Source organism: Lycorma delicatula, chromosome 3 (assembly GCF_047948215.1).
Source record: "Lycorma delicatula isolate Av1 chromosome 3, ASM4794821v1, whole genome shotgun sequence".
Taxonomy (NCBI): domain Eukaryota; kingdom Metazoa; phylum Arthropoda; class Insecta; order Hemiptera; family Fulgoridae; genus Lycorma; species Lycorma delicatula.
The window spans coordinates 166592776-166598775 of NC_134457.1; the positions used below are offsets into that span (position 1 = coordinate 166592776).

The 6000-nt window shown below is 33.0% G+C and overlaps 1 protein-coding gene across 3 annotated transcripts in view; it reads left to right on the forward strand.

Moving 5' to 3' along the window:
- Positions 1 to 1266, forward strand: part of LOC142322173 (hydroxylysine kinase) — a 37018-nt gene extending 35752 nt beyond the window's left edge. For 2 of the 3 annotated variants that reach the window (XR_012755793.1, XR_012755792.1), the window contains exon 9: positions 852 to 1266. The gene's annotated coding sequence lies outside the window, so the exon portion shown is untranslated. Of the gene's footprint in view, positions 1 to 848 lie in introns of all 3 variants that reach the window. The other variant, XR_012755794.1, reaches the window with a different exon arrangement.
- The last annotated feature ends 4734 nt before the right edge of the window (positions 1267 to 6000 follow it).

Sequence of the window (6000 nt, forward strand, 5' to 3'; positions counted from 1 at the left end):
ATTACATAAAAAAAATATATTTATATGAATAAGTACTGTGATTCAATGTCTTAAATGAAATAGCCTTAATTTTCTTCATCAATATATTATGTTTGTACTACTTCAGGCATATAAGTGATGCGTTACTGTAGTATGTTCACCTACTTATGTTAATTTCAGCTAGTTTGGTAATATATAAAAATGAGAATAAGAGTTTAAAATTTTAAAGCAAATAATCTATAGCTTAATTTTTTTACAACTAACATACAAAGACGTATGTACTTGCCTTTTCTGCTCAGAAGTACAGAAAAAACAAAGTTTTTAATATACTTAATTTAAAGTGATTGGATGAATCTAGCATTGGCTCCTGGTTATGTTTTTCAGATAAAATTTAAACTGTGATATGAATTCCTCATGTATATATATTTATTTATTTGAGACTATACTACTTTGTTACAGATTGGTAACTCGGTTAGTAATCACACATGGTCTATAATTTCAATCCCATTAACTGATGTATATGACTAAGGTCAGCCATCTCCTGTATAAAAACAGTTGTTATTGACTGTACTAAAGCAATGTTACAACTTATTCAGTTGATAAATAACCTGTAAAAGATTTGAAACAAAAAATTGAGAATAAAAATAAAGCTTGACTTTGAATTCAGTACGATACCTTATGTATTGCTGGTTGAAGAATGAAATCAATATCAAGTAGAAAAAAAACTTATGTAGAGAATTATGTATTGTGTTAACAGATGTCTATAGATGACTCTCTCAATAATATTATCAGAATTGAAAATAATATGATATTATGTATGTAAAGTGTTAGTATAATAAATAACTAACCATCTTCTTTGCTTTTTTCAGCAGTAATGCAATATAAACCAGTAAACTACCTATTGCCAGATGCTCACTCTCAATAGCAATGGTGTAATAACTTAACTGGATGCTGTGTTCTTAATTTGAATTTCAATGATGACTGAGGAAATTCTCACAAAAAACTCCACCCACTTGGATAGTGTGTGTGGCATACTGCATGATGATTTCTATCTACAGTACTACAAAAAATCTTCATACTATGTTGGCTTAGAATGGAACTTAGAAAAATATTAAACCCAGGAAAATGAAAAGTAAAAGACCTTGAAACATATTTTGTTAAGCATCACTGAATAAATAGTTAAGTTCTAAGTTGTGTAATTATAACAACACAACAGTATAATAGAGTTATTTACATAACTCTATTATTCTGTTTCTTAAGATAATCATTAGAATAATTTTTAGCTTCCTTACAATAATCTAGTTTTACTCTTTATAATTTATTTCTAATAAAAAATTTAATACTAATAAAATTAATGAATATATTTTTAACACTCACATCCCCTGGTAAAACAGATATTAACTAAGGGCTCTGATTCCAGAAACCTGCATGGAATATCTGAAGACTTCCGGAATATTCATAAATAAATATATTTCTACCAAAAAATATTTTAGTTATCCTTTCCTGTATATTTTGTAAATTTTCTGTTACATTATTATATGCTCTGTCCAAAGCTATAATTCTATATCTTATTATCGATTCAAAAGTGCATAATATAATATTTTAATCTGACTAGTTTGCAGAGTGCTTCATAATTTAGCGAACATATGTAGTATTTACATTTATTTACAATATTTAATATACACACTTCCTATTTTAAGCTTACATATACTCCCAAATATTTAACTATATTTTCCAGTGATTTTACTGTATTTTGTTACAATTGAGTGCTTTCAATCCATTCATTTTTAATTCTGATTTCAAGCTTTTCTGGATATGTATCTAGACGATTCACACAAGCCAAATAATATAACCATTTGTTTAATTTTTTAATATGTTTAGTTTTCTTACAAGAGCTTCACAGTATTTTTTACTACACAGTTTTGTGTCATCATTAGGAAAAGATATCATTTCACCTTTATCTAGTATTTTGAGATCATTAATGTCTGTAATATAAATAGAGTTGGTTCAAGTACTGTAACTGTGGCACACCACATAGCGTTTTGTTACTGAGCTTTTATATCTCCAACTTTTACTTTTGCATTCTATTTTCCAAATAATTTTTAAATAAAACTTTAGTGATCCCTCTAAAACCAATTTTTTAACAAGTTTTTCGTGATCAACTGTATCATGCTTTTGCAAAATCCAAAAATATAGCAATTGAGGTTTACTGATGTCAAGATTTTTGTATATGTATGTAGTAAGATATGATAGTGCATCTGTTGTTGATCTACTTCCACAGAAACTGAATTGAAAATCATCAATTAATCTAATTTTTTCATAAATTCTACAATCCTATTTTTTTATTGCTTTTTCAAAGATTTCTGCTGTTTGAAATAAGGGAAATTGATCTATAATTTTTTGCACTACCTTTACTTCCACTTTTAAATATAGGTATTATTTCTGCTTTTTTTTTTGTTGAGGTATTTCAACAGTAGCAAAAATTTTATTTATGATTAATTTATATATTTGTTACTGCAGTTTAGTTTTGAATTTATTTGGTGAATGATTATTTTGTGTTTGTCTTCAGTATTAGAGTGAGGCATGGGATCATGCTTCTGAGAAATAGTTACAGTTACATAGTTGAGAGGACTAAAAATTAAAGTAGGTGAGTGAAAAGGTCTTGCAAGAAGCCTACAGTGAAGGTGATAGCAAAGATGAGCTAAAACACACAGATGGAAACGCCTACCAAGGCATTTGCCTTGAATATTTCCATTGGTGTGTTTTAGTTTTTGTATCAGTGGGCATCTCGATGGAGACCAAACTGATGACCGATATATAATCAGATTTAGAGGGGCTATAAAACGACATTTGGTAAAGCTTATCAGAGCTAGGAACAGAGGGTGTGGTGTGATGACCAGAATCATCACAAGGTTGTGTCTTCTCAAAGAGGGGTCAGGATGAAGTTTTTTTCATAACTGATTTGCTGTTCATCTTCTAAAATTAAGGTGGTTTTTCCCCACTGCTCTTTTAGAGAATATCATAGAGGCTGAAGATGGCTCTAAGGAATGAGAGAAGGCCATCAAAAAATTAAATTAAAAACCGGTTACACTGCAGTGTTCACTTTTTCAATGGGGAAGTGGTCACTGCTGTATAGTTCCTGTAGGACTCCCTATTCGTAGAGGTGGACTGAGGAGGCATCACAGATTGTTACATCAATGGCACTTAAAGTCCCATATGAGCTGTTGAGATGTGTGTATGAGCTCAGGTTAAGGAAAACAATATCCGGCCTCTCAAGGAATCTTTCCACTAACTTACCCCTAGCGTCCAACTTATTGCAGCCCCAGCTGGTTCTGTGAGCATTAAAATTACCATCAGTAGAAATGGTTTTGACAGTTGCCTAAGTACATCCGTCAGTTCTTCTACAGCAAAGTCCTGACTGCTGGAGAGATAGATTTTACATACTGTAAACGTTCCAAGAGCAAGTGTCAAAGTCACAGCTACAACTTCAAGGCAAGTATGCAGTTGAATTTCTCAATAGGCTAGTTGATCACTAATGAAGATGGCTACACCACCGCTGGCATGGGAGACATCCAACCTGTTTTTGAGAACTACATTGTAACCTTTTTGAACTACGTAGTGGTTATCCTTAAAATTATTGGTCTTCCAGGCATATCAGAGAAGGACCGAGTCAATTGATCAGAAACTGTAAATTTGTTCTCTGGGCGTGGAGTCCATTGATATTTCATTGTAGGATTGGATGATGGAGATGGTGCAGTTTGTCTGTATATAAGAAGTTCTCCACAAGGACAACTAAACATTAATATCAGCGAGCGAACATTAATATCTTACCGTCAAGACGTAAGTCAGCGGTGCTGTTATTACAATCCTCATCAGACATGCTCGTAGAGCTTCAACAGCTTCAATTGACTTAGTAGTCAAGACATGATGCACAAATTTATTTATTGCTTGCGTGAAGCCATTTTTAATACTTCTTTCTGGTACTTTCAGGTATTTTTCCCCAAGCATACATATCAGTTCCAACATATTAGATGTGTGATCTCATGATAACTCTAGTATGCTGAATTACCCCTGCAGCGTTCCAGGAAACTTTTGAAGTTTACATAATTCAAGACCTAAGGGTTATCCTTAGCTTGCAAGATCTCTGCTAGAGGTTCCAGGTCCGCGTCAAGCCTGTCATCATCCTTTTTTGGATTCTTGGATCTTGTTTTGCTGTCTCTGGCTAGGAAGATCATTCGGCGCCCCTACTACATCCCAATGTCTCCCTGATGATTGTCTGTGCTAGAGTTGGTAGACAGTGCCCTCTTCTGCACCTTGAGCATCTGGAGGTTGGCAAAGGTTAGGATAACTGGTCTCTAAAATTTGGTCTGTACTCCCTTGAGATGTTCCTAGGCTGCACAGGTTTCCCTCTTGCAGGTTACAATTTTTTGCTACATCCCCTGGTTGTTTACAGAGGAAGCAGGATACAGCATCAGCCGAGAGATATATCCAGTACTGTGAATCATTGTAGGTTAGGTCCACGGTGCTTGGTAACTTTATAAGATCTTCAAGATATACATATACCTGGTGATGAAAACTCAGGACATGTTCGTACCCCAGTTCTGGAACAACAACATGCAGGGAGGTTAGCCGACCCAAGGTGGATGTCAGAACGTTTAAGTTCTTCATCTAATACCTCATTCGGGATAACTGGGCACACATTAAAGAGTGCCCAGAGTTACTCTTTTGAATTTAGCTAACAAAGGGCGAATCTCCTGGAGGTGGTTCCCAACATAAACTTTATTGTGCTTCTCAGTAATTGGTTTAACAATATCACTGTTTTCCAGATACATACACACCCGGTTCATACAGATCTTAGATGCATATAAGATGTTCTTAGGAGTAACCAGTTTACCATGATATATGCACTAATTGGAATATCTACGATGGCTTGAGTTTTGCTAGGGTAAGTCAGTTTCTGCGCCACGGTGGCGTAACTTCCTGGTCTCTTCGTCCGTCCAATAAGACGGGTATCATTCTCTGTGATCAGCTTCATTCAATTGGTCAGCATGTTTACTCAAGATTGTCTGTGGTTCACTTCTGTAAGGTGTCTTCTCACCAACATTTTTACAAATCCTTTCTTGGTTGGTTACACTCATAACTATTCCTCTGTACTCAGAGGAAGCAGCAGATCATCTGAGCCGAATGTCGAAACAGTCGAACTTGGAAGGTTATGTTGGGTTATGTGGCTACATTATCCCAATTATAGAATATTAATGCCACAGTGGGCTATTTTAAATATTGTCTAATACTTACCAGCCCCAAGACCAATTTAAACACAAATAAAATAAAAATGGATTACTTAAATAGTACAGCTGTTCTATCTCACTAATAATTATTAATAATGCAATTAATAATCATTAATTGCAGTACATTAGATGATATGTTTACTAAAACTATACATAAGTGTTCGTTTATACCAACAGCATTATTGATACTAAATTGCTTTTACTGAATCATTATAAAGATTGAAACATTTTCTAAAAATTTATAGTATAATTAGAGATTTTGGTATTCATTGGGTACATAAACTACAGTGTGAACATTTTTTTAAATTCAATGTATACGTTTTTAAACAATAATATGTCTATAAGTTTACATCATTAATTTGTCTCAATTCATCCAGTACACTTCCAGTATAACTTTTTTTACCTTCATTACACCAAAAAATAAGTAAATAAAAAATTTTAATGAACATAAAAAGTGTATTTTATAACTTAGTAAATGCTCATTTGTTATGTAATACAATGAAATCTTTTTCAATTTTTTAAAAAAATTATTTAAAAAAACTATTTTTAAGTCCCACAAAGTCCTATTGTCATTATCTACTAGACACCAACAGTATGTTTTATCAGATTCAAAAGGAAACTGGGTTCGCAGGTATTTTACTTAGATAATTTATACAAGCCAATTTATTACAAATTACTTTAGATATTAGCATTTAAAAAAACTTTAATTCTCTAAGGTGCTTTTCCTTATATA